Genomic DNA, 11,362 nt, shown 5'->3' on the forward strand with positions numbered 1-11,362 from the left:
AGGGGTGCCGCGGAGCTGCGCTGGCTGCCGCCCAGGCCTGCCGCCGCCGCTCCCAGGCAGGCCGGGGATCCCGGGGCACCCCGCTTCCTCTCGAGTAGGGGACCCTGAAGGTAATACCCAGGGTGTCCTCTGCATCTCCAGGGTTAGAGATGACAGACTGTGCCTGGGGTAGAGCTGGGGCCGACTGGTGAGNAAGCCCAGGACACCAGCACACTGCTTCATCCTAGCGGCAGCGAGGCCGATGCCAGGTGCTAGGATGAGAGAGCAGGAAGAGTGACAGCCTCTGCAATCTCCCAAGAAGCAGCAAGCCTTGGCACTACGAACCTTTACTCCATTTGTGCAGATGAGGAAACAAGGCAAGGCAAGTAAAGGAACTTACCCAAGGTGACAACAGCTAGAACACAGCAGGGTTGGGACTCCAAGCCACGTTCATCTGGCTCTAAAGACCAGATTCTTAACCCTTAAACAGTCCTGCTCCGCCCTCTCTCTAGCGCCCACCTCAGAGAATAGACTCTTCTTCAAGCCCACCCACACTGCCTGTGGCTCAAAGCCTCACCGAGTCAGCCTTGCCCTCCCCACACACACCAACACCCACACCTCACCCTAGATCACTCATCCCTCATNCACACACACACGCATGCACGCACTCTTGTCCCTTCAGGAAGCTCCACAGGTTCTGACACTTCTCCATCAGAATCTGAGACTTGCAGAAAAGGGCAAACAGGAAGCATCCTTATCTACAGAAGCTGAAAGGCAAGTAAATCTTTCGAAGTGCTCGGGAAGAATCTCTGGGACAGCAAGTTATTTTCTCTTCCAAGAATCCTCCAGATGGACAGTACAGAAGAGAGGGGAAGTCATGTCCAGAAAAGAGTGGGGTGAGGGGGTCAAAACAGAGACTCTCTGCTCTTTCAGAAGCAAAGCTGAGAAGTAGCGCAGGGAGTTCAGGGTATGGCCTGTAAACTATTTACCACCAGTCCACCACAACTCCTAAAGGCACCACAGCGATGTGAACCTGCCGCAACACGCTAGAGCATGTCCACCAGACACACCCATCCAGTGGCTCACAGACCAGTCTGAGCGGTGCCAAACTCCCAAGGTGAGCTGTGCCTGGAGCAAGCTGCAAACTCCTGTGCAAAGTAGGACTGTGTTTCTGTTTGCAACATTTTGGGTATTAAGAAAAAAAGAAAACAGGCACTTTGCACCACATTAAGTTTGAGAAAAACTAACTTTAGGTAACCCCTTAATTTTATAAAGAGAACTGAAGTCCAAGGACACTAAATGTCCCCAAGCTGAATGACAGCACCCAGGCACTGGAGCAGCGTCGGGAACAGAGAGAAGAAACCAGACAACTGCACTTCTCAGCTTCCCCTTCGCAGCCGGTGGTCTCCATGGGAACCCCAATGCAGGAAAGGCTGCAGGACCCACATACTCCCACTGAGTGGGAGGAATTCAGGGTTCAAGGCAGAATGTGCAGACACAGTATTTCAATTCTGCTTTACCTAAATCTCAAACCCAACACATCTATAACCAACTCTTTCCTTTCAAAACAGAGCTTTCTTCCCAGCTCTTCAATTCCTGACCCCACTACCTTAATAATCTGTAAGCACCAGATCCCGGAAACACTAACTTACTGAAAGCAAGGCTGGCATGTGATTTCTTCCTGCACAGTCCCTTGAGGTCCACTGAGCCAGTGATGAAAGCAAACATAAAGAGCTAGGAGCTAGGCACAGCTAGGGGTGAAGGGTTTGGTCGACCACGTGCAAGTTTACAGCCCAAACACAAAGATCAAAAGCCTTCCCTACATAAAAACAAAACAAAACAAAAACCACACAAAACCAGCAGGTTTCCTCCCTGAGTTATGATTTTTGGCAATTTAATCAATGTCTCTTGCTTACAGTGGTATTGTGAAGATCAAATAGTGATTTCTTTTTTTTTCAGGATCTAGTATTGCACCTAGAACATGGTAAATGCTCACAAACTTCGACAAAGAGAAGAGAAAAGGGCGATAAGAGTGAGTGGGGTCATCGCCCTTCCTGGATAGCATGATAATCAATAGATTCTCACCCTCTGAGCCATCCCAGTCCCCTATTTGTCCAAAGGCTTCCTAAACTAACCCCCAAGGAAGCCACCTCCTTCTCAGAAGCTGCACGCATGCTGGGAACAAGGGGGAGTCCTCAGCTGACTGCCAGATGCTCGAGTGTGAGAGGAAATGAGGCCAAAAGCCCAAAAGAGGTCAGGGTGGGAAAGAGAGAACCGGGAGACCCGGAAGCTGAGCCAAACCAAAGCCCCTCCCCATGCTCCCTGCCCCCAACCTCCAGCTAGCCAAACCCCTTGCTATAGCCTGGGAGGGGACTTGGCAGGACCACAAAGACCGTTCTAGCAGCTGAAGCGAGCCCAGAGCCCAGGCCCCTCCTCAGCAAGCCCAGTAAGAGGGCCACTGCAGCCCTCACTGTGATCCCTGCGCAGCTCTCCACCCCTGTAGGCAGCAAGGCTCTCCCTCCCGCTCACTCACATATCTACCCTGCACTGTCTCCCACCCCCATCCACCCCTTCACCCCACCCCCGCCCACAGGACATGTAAAAGTGGTTGGGGTCACTAAGGAGGTGGGGCTCCACGACTCTAACTGCAGTCCTTATCATGCGTGGGGGAAGCCCTCTCTCCCTCCATGCTCAAACTCCGCTCTCAAGTCTTCCCTGCTCCGTTCGCTTTCTGTGCTCCCCTACTTCTGTATCTTCCCAAGTTCACTACTGCTTGTACACTTACCTCAGACAAAAAAGAGTTTCTGCTAGATGCCCACAAGTGGCTGGAGAATAGGAAGAGCAGACAAGAAAGAACTAGTACGAGTCACCCACGGTGTGTGGATCACAGATCCTCAACAAAGGGGGATTTCTGCAGTGGTCCAAAGGAGAGACAGAAGGCAGAGATCCCAGGCACAGTCCCAAAATAGTTTCCAGACATCCTCAGCCAGTTGAGGATTCCCATGGGGCAGAGCGTGGGAGCAGCGTGGGAGCCCGAAAGCAGGGTGGCCTGGAGCTCTCGGCACTGGGCACTCACTCCTGTCCAGGCTGCCAAGAAGGAGGTGGTGGCAACAGTGTGTGCTATGGCATGTTCCTTGGGATAGCATGGGTAGACACATAACACACTAGCCACTTAAGTGACAAACTGCATTTATCAAGCTCAATTCTGTACCCGTGCTAGGCATTACGCACACCCTACATCACGGATATTCCTGAAACTCTCTGGCAGGATTCAGCACACAGCAGATGAGCATACTCCCACCGCCTGCTGCATACCATTCACCCATGAGATTTACCCATCTTGCACCCATGCTGTGGGAATACAGATTCTAACATGTGACACCCCCTTGTCCCATGTCCCAGAGTCTTGGGCTGATCTCAGAATGAGCTCACGCACCAGACACATCTTCCGACGGCACGACCTGCTGAGGGACGAGGATCTGATAAAACTGCCTCATCTGAGTATGTGGGACCACACCCAGCTGGCCATCTAAAAAAACTCCATGTGGGGGAAAGGTGGCACCAGGAAAGAGGCTGGGGGGGAGGGGTGCGGGTCAGATCTGAGTGTCTTCTGGCAATGCCCAAGCCAGGACAAGAGGAGGCTACGATTCTCAGACAACTCAACAATAAAAACAAGCACAGACACAATCTCAGAACTTTTGAAAACGAAGCCAGCTCAGGCCCTGCTCAGAGAAGAGGGAAGGAGGAAGACGTGTTTGAAAGGCTTTCTCTGCTTTTTCAAGCAGCCTCTGCCGCGTGCCCACAACACCAAAGGTTGAGGGATTCGGCTGGGAGCTTCCAGCAGCGCTGCAGGGCCAGCAGAGCGCAGGCAGGGAGAAATGGAGAGCACACTTGGAAAGAGCTGAAGAGAAGCCATCACTAGGCGGCCGGGGGGGTGGGGGTGCTTTGGGGAGTAAACAAACCTGCCAGCAGTCCTTCCTCCCAGCAGAGAGGGACGCTCTGGCTGACAAGGCCGGAGACACAGAGGAAGGAGGGACCTGCCCCCGCCCTGAGCCCATCTGTCCTCATCCCCTTGTCCTGTTTTCCCCAGGGTGGGGGGCAGAACAGGTGCACTCCGTGATCTCCGTGCCCACAGCCCTCAACAGCACACACGGTGATGGTGATTACAGCTCCCCCCATCAGCAGTGGGAGGCCAGGGAAGGAAGTGGAGGTGGAACCGGGGGTTCTGCTCCGGAGAAGAGAGCGAGTGAGCTCACAGCTCTCTCCTCCCCACCCACAGCACCGCCAGTATCAACCACCCTCGGCTTGCCTCAGGGGCCGCCCACTACTCCCAGCCTCACTGAGACATGCCCAGCTCCCCAGGGGAGCTAATACCACCTGGCTCTTCTTCCCCCAGAATGGGCTTTGGAAGCAAACGGTATGCCCTCCCCTAAGCACTTCCTTGCCTCAAGTTCCTTGGGAGGAGGCCAAGGAACCACCTTGGCTCCTGATCCACCTGGCAGCCTCACCCAGGAGCCCCTATCCCACGTGGGGAAGCAGCACCCCTCCCTGCCAGTGTCCCCACCCAGGCAGTGAGGCGGCAGGGTGCCACTTCCAGCACCTCCACAGAGCTTCCCACAGCTTTCCCAGGAAGCAGGAGGAGGATTTCCAGGGACCAAAGTCTAAAAGCGTCCAGGGACTTGAGCAGCTCGCCTACCTGCTACCCAAGCAAGCTGATTCCCCCAGCTCCCCACAGGCTCCACAAGCCAAGGGAGAAAGTAGGGCTGAGCCAGGGGCAGGGACGGGCTCCCTCCTTCCCAGGAGAAGTCCCCTCCATCCTGCCCCTGCCCAACACTCCTTCCCCAGCCTCTCTGCTCTGGACTTGACAGGCAGCCACATGAAGCTGCCTCCCGCTCAGTTTCCTCCACCGTGGGCCAGCAGAGGATACTGCTGAGTAATCCCAAACACTCAGCGGGTCCCTGGCTCTGAAAAGAGGGGCAAAGCCCAAGGAAACCCACTGATCCCGGTCCTTGCCAATCTGAGAGGAACAGCTATACTCCCTAGTAATGGCTGATACCCCACCAGATTCGTCCCGGTCCCAAATACCCCAGTCCTGGCCCTCAGGTGATCACATGGAGAAGCTCAGTGCCCCCTTCTCTGCTTCCCACGCACCTGGTAACATTCCCTTCCCAGTCCCCCAGACACCAATCTGCACAGAGTAACAGCCGCCCGCTGGATTCCCAGTCATGATGTTGCATCAGCCCCCACCCTACCCAAAATATCCTCACCCCCACCACCTCCTCTCCTCTCCAGCCATCTCCATGGTGACAGCAGCATGACTAATGACACCCTNAAAACCCACACAGGCCTGAGAATTCATTGGTCGCCCACACCCCCGCCACCCCTCCCCCTCAGCTGCTGCTACACACACAGTGGGAGATTAAGGGATCACCAGAGGAGACCCTTTATTTTTATCCAATCCAGTCAAACACTTCACCCCCACCGCGCGCGTGCGCGCACACACACACACACACAGACGCACGCGCGCGCGCGCACACACACACACACACACACACAGACACACACACACACAAGGTACCTTGACAGCAGCCCCTTGTCCCCACGGCCCGGCTCCTTCACCAGCCTTTATTTCCACCTGCAAAAGAAGCCAGAGAGACTGATGAGCCCGGCTGACATCAGGAAAGAAGCAAAGTCCTTCTGTTGCACACCCCCGGCACCACTGCAGGGGAAGGNCCCCCCCTCCCCCCCCAGCTAACAGGTAGCAGCTGTGGCTCTGCCCACACCCTGCATGCCCTCCCAGAGGCTTGTGAGAAAGTCTTGCAGTCCACAAACCTCATCAGGGTTTCTCCACCCCAATTTCAACAGCCTTGGGCCACCAAATGATCTGGGATCCAAGCAAACAACACGGGACTTTGAGAAGTGGTTGAGAGGTGGGATAGGAATGCTGAGTGGTTTAGAAACCTGTGGAGAGTGCCCGTGGAAGACTTCCAAGAGGAATTAACACAAGCGTCTTACCTTCCACCCGGAGGATCTGGGAACACCCTAAGGTGGCCCCTTGCTGTCTGTCCGTGACCGTCCATACTCTGCCACCAGCCATGAGCATTCAAGAAGCATCTCTACACACCTCAGGCTCAGGGACGATGCTCCCTTCCTCCTGCAAGCCCCCTTGTCCTTCACATATCGCTACACTGAAACTTTCAGAACCTGTCCCTTCCCTCCCACACTGGGCCCAAAGGAGAGTAAGGCTCATCTCTGCCCTGGAGGCGTCCCTCCCTTATAGCCCTGACATGTACTGTAATTATTTGTTTTCATGCTTGTCTCCCTCCCCAGACTGTGAGCTCATTAAGGACGGAGTAAGCGCTGCCTCCTCCTTACCCGCAGCTGAGGCTCCAAGCGCGCGTGCCTTGTGCAAAGCCAGTCCCAAGCAATTCTCTGAATGAGGCTGGGAAGGCAACTCGCAGGTCTACAAGTCAAAGCAGAGGACGTGCTGCCCATCCCCCTGCCACTGAGAACTGTGGCCAGTGCCAGAGAGGGGAACTGCCCTCCCCCTTGCACAGGGGATGCTATGAGTCCAGGGACCGAGGAAACATTCTGGGAAGGTGCCTCTCTCCTTGTCCTAGCACCAGCTCTTCGCAATGCCCCACTCCTTACTGGGGCATGAATGCTTACCCTTAAAGAGCAGAGCAATCAATAAAAGGAAAAAAAATGAGTCAAGAGCAAGCCACTCAGGGTCCTTCCCACACGAATGGCTCAGAAGTGAAAGAGCCTCTAGTCCAGTCCCTCAGTATTTGTTTTTGACCCCGCATCTCCATACCCCTTCCCGAGGCTTCCTCTGGCAGTAATTATGAGGGGTGGGGGCCTATGGGGCACGTGCAGTCTGGCAAAGGCCCCCAAATGACTCTACCCACTACAATTTCCCTTCCATTTGCTGCCCTACCAGCAGTGGCAGGTACACTACTCTGTCCACGGACTCCCTGACGGCTCTGGGGAAGTGGGACACACTGCTCTTGGAAGCTGTACGGACCACAGCCAGCAATGCAGGAAGATCTTGTGCAACCTGAAGCAAGCGGGCAACCCCCAGACCTGGGGTCACCGGAAGGCCAGCCAGTCACCCTACAATGAGCTGAGCTGCCAGCTTTCTTTTCGCCCTCCCTCAAAGACCAATAAAAACTTAGGTTATCAGATTTCTTATGCAAATGACAGGAGACAAGGCCACAGAGGGGTGTGTCCATCCCAGGTGTGCCAGCAGCCTCCACCCTGCACAGCCACACCCAGGTGGAGGCCCACACAGCAGGCCCGAATGCCTCCCCCTGGAACAGCATGTCGGCTCAAGGAAGATGGGGGGGGTGCCTCTCCTTTCTAATGCCTCCCTTCTTGAGCATCCTGCCTTCAATCCACCAGGGAACTGCAAAGAAGTGATGGGGAGGAGGGTATGGAAGTAGTGACAACTCCTAAGACCCCTGGTGTGGTCTTCCAACTCTCCTGGTCCCCACACTGCCTTTTCCAGAATGAGAAGCCCAACACGGAGAGCAGACAACGGGTTCAGGGCTGGGTGTAAACATGGACAAGGTCCACCAAGGCCGCTGGTCAAGACTGTGGGTGCTGGAGACTGCTTCTCCCTAGGGAGCTTCAGAGACAGCCTTTGGGTAGTGAGCCACCCCACATTTCCCCATAGCAGGTAAATAAAACATGGCCCATGCCGTCAAGGAGAAGCAATGAGCTTCAGGGTGTGTTTGAACCCACGAAAAGCACTATCCGTTCCCACACCCTTCACCACTTACCGTAGGGTGGGGACAGGGATCCCAATTCAAAATACCATTCTGACAGCAGCCAACAGAAACCACTATTTCCCCAACCCAGATACAGGTTTCAGTGAGGGCTCAGAGATCACAGGGAAACTCTACATTCAATAGAATTTCTCATAGTAATGGAAACATTCTAGATCTTGCGCCGTCCCATACCAAACTCACTAGCCACATGTGGCTACCGAGCAATTGAAAAGTAGCTAGTGCAACTGAGGTACTGAATTAAATGTTATTTTATTTTAATTAAAATTTAAACAGCCACACATGGCTAATGACTACTCTATTGGACAGCTCAGGGAGGGCATATTTCTTAAATTTGGGGAGGCCACGAATACTACTGAGAATCTGCCCAAAACCATTGACCATCTCCCCTGAAAAAACACACCCCTGCATAGTCACATGTCAATTGGCAGAAGTTTTCAGAAAGTTCACACTCTTTTCCAGCCTAGGTCTGAAATTAGGTCTAAGATTGTGTAGACCTTGACCAAAACCTTTTACAGCCTAAGAGAAAGGTTTCTTCTGCAACGTAGTTGTCTAAGGAATACAAAAATAGACCTGATGTTATACTCTACAGTCTTAGCAAGAAACATTGAACATAGAAGTGCCACCTGCTACAGGAAGTCCTCATAACGCCCCTGCCAGTCAATACCCAGCCTCTACCCAGACACGTGCAGGTACAGGAAATGCACTCCTCTCTCAGGCCTGGCTCTCCATTTCTGGAATAGCTGTAAACATTACAGGATTCTTTTGTATTTTTTTTTTTTCAAGTAAGCTCTATGTCCAAAGTGGGGCTTGAACTCATGACCCCGAGATCAAGAGTCATATGTTCCATTTACTGAGCCAGCAAGGCGCCCCAAACAATTCTTTTTCTAACACAGATTCAATCTCCTTGCTTATAACTTCCACCCACTTCGAAAAGTTCTGCACACTCCTCTACACATAGAAATTGACTCCCGCTTTCACATAAGACTTACCTTAGCATTCCTCATTTTCAAGCTGCAGAGCCATTTCCTTCAATTATCCTGCATGTGACCACTCTGACAAACCTTGAGAAAGGCCAGCCACATCCCTTGTAGAGTTTCAGCACTTCTTACTTGCTAGGAAACCAGGGTTCCTTACTTTTGTTCTTTTTTTAAACAAGCACAATACTCTAGATTTACCCTGATTAAATTCATCAAGTTTGGTTGGGGCCCATTGCTCTAGACTGCCCCAATCTCAGCCCCTTGTTCTACCTTTCAACTTACTACCTGCACCACCATCATCAGCGCGCTACCGCGCCCACCTATCTGACACACCTACTACTCCCGGCCTACGTCTTCTGAAGATGGTACTCGTACCTTCTCCATAAGTCTCCAGACCCTCCCAGAAGACCGAAGGTTCTATAAACACACATCTCCTCTTCACAATCACCACCAACTACTACTCTCTCATGGGCTCCAAGATTCTGAGTCAGACTGCTTAGCAGCAGACATCTTCTGGGAGCCTTTCCTGACTATTTCAAACACACACACACACACACACACACAAGTTCTTAAAGGGTTTTCTTGATAACTCACTAGACTACGAAATACTAGGCACTGGAAGAACAAGAATAAACCTGAAGTAAATCTCAAGAGGTTCCTGTCTCCCTGGCCTGCAGGTAAAGAAATGGACTGGGTCATCTTCCTTATTCTTCTTGGCAACTGGAGTTCTCTACCTGTTCATCAAGAATGACTTCTGTCCCCTTCTCCAACCCCACCCCCTTCTCCCAATCACAGAAGTGCTGCAGATCAGCTCCTCAAACTCTCATGGACATACAAGCCACCTGGGAATCTGGTAGAAGTACAGATTCTGGGGGCGGCTGGGTGGCTCAGTCGGCTGGGCATCCAACTTTGGCTCGAGTCATGATCTTGTGGTTTGTGGGTTCGAGCCCCACGTCGGGCTCTGTGCTGACAGCTAGCTCAGAGCCTGGAGGCTGTTTCGGATTCTGTGTCTCCCTCTCTCTCTGACCCTCCCCAGCTCGTGCTGTGTCTCTCAGAAATAAGTAAAAAAACATTTAAAATTAAGAAAAAAAGTACAGATTCTGATTCAGTAGGTCCTAGATAGGGCCCAAGATTCTGCATTTCTAACAAGCTCTCAGGCAATGCCTGTGCTGCTGGTCCACTGATCAGCAAGGAGGATGTACAGCTGTTCAGATACTCTAAGACTCAGGCAAGCACTCTGAGTAGAAGAGCCCAGGTCGGTGCCCATCGCCTCAGTCTCTCATCTGCATCAGAGAACTTCCACTCTAACTAAACATTAGATACACCTGGGGAGTCCCAGCCCAACTGGGTTCACCACAGACCAATTAAATCAGAATCCCTGGGAGTGGGACCCAGGGGATCTCCATGTGGAAACCCTGATCCACGTGGCTGATAAAAAGATTGAAAGGGGGCAGTTACCCCAGTGCCCTCTCTTCAGGATGACTTTAAATCGAAAACGGACCCTCTGATCTGTCCAAGAAGCTGGAGATACCATCATTTATTTGCAGAAATCCAGATTCATTAATTTGGCTGGGCTGCTTTATAGAGAACCACAGGGACACCCCCGCCTCCCAAGGCTCACCACTTGCTTTCTAATCTCACAAACTATCTTTCTAACAATCTGCTCCAGAGACGTCCAAAATTAATGTCAAGCTTATGCATTTATCATTTCCAAGATCTCTTTGAAAAAAATTGGACTTTTTGCCTGTTTCTGGTCGTTTAGCCCTTTTTCAACCATCATAATGGCATAAAAATTGGCAATCTGCGAGTATACGTGAAGGTGTTCGGTAGGCAGCGAATGGCTCAGCCGGCTGGCCCTCCTTTCCTGACCACATACGCTGCGCTCTTGCCCCAGCTCACTCCTCCAAACATGACAGGGGCCCAGTGGCTGCTCTCTGTCACCAGCTATGTACCCGAAGTTGTAAGCCTACACTTCCTTCTCTTTCTTGCCGGGAATATATAAAAGACGCTTATTGTCTTGAGTATTTTCCACCAGCCTCAGCACATTCTGGCCACTGGACTTCCTGACACTCCTCTTAAGGGGTCAGGCCACTCCTCAATCCTTCAGTGACACACACCACCACCCCCCCTTCCACATAAGGAGCGTGGTCTTCCACCATCTGCGTTCACCGAAAAGCAGCTCGTGTAGCCACACAGATGGCTCAGTTCTCCCCAAGTCCCATCACCTTCCTCCTTGGGGCACCATTCAGGACTGTTCTGTCAGCATTTCGTTTTTAAAGAGCAATCCTATCCTTCCAGCTAACTTCCCTTTTAGTGTGTGGGCCTTGGGTTTAAAATTGTTTGCATTTGAAAGACGATTTCTGAAGTCTATGGTAGATGCCACTCCTTGTCCAGTCTTCACTCTGGCTTCACAAACGTGGGAGACGGGGTTCCTTTCTCTAAAGCATTTCACTTCTGTCTTACCAATCAATCCTCCCTTTCGCTGGTGGGGACTGGTGCCAGGCTGAAAGCGTCCCTCCCCAGCCTCTGTCTTCAGGAACACACAACTACCGACAGGCGAGGCAAGAGTTTGTAGATATTCTGGTATTGTTGAGAGATCCACAGTTTTGAAGTACC

The sequence above is a fragment of the Crocuta crocuta genome, unplaced genomic scaffold (assembly GCF_008692635.1).
Source record: "Crocuta crocuta isolate KB4526 unplaced genomic scaffold, BGI_CrCroc_1.0 scaffold113, whole genome shotgun sequence".
Classification (NCBI taxonomy): Eukaryota; Metazoa; Chordata; class Mammalia; order Carnivora; family Hyaenidae; genus Crocuta; species Crocuta crocuta.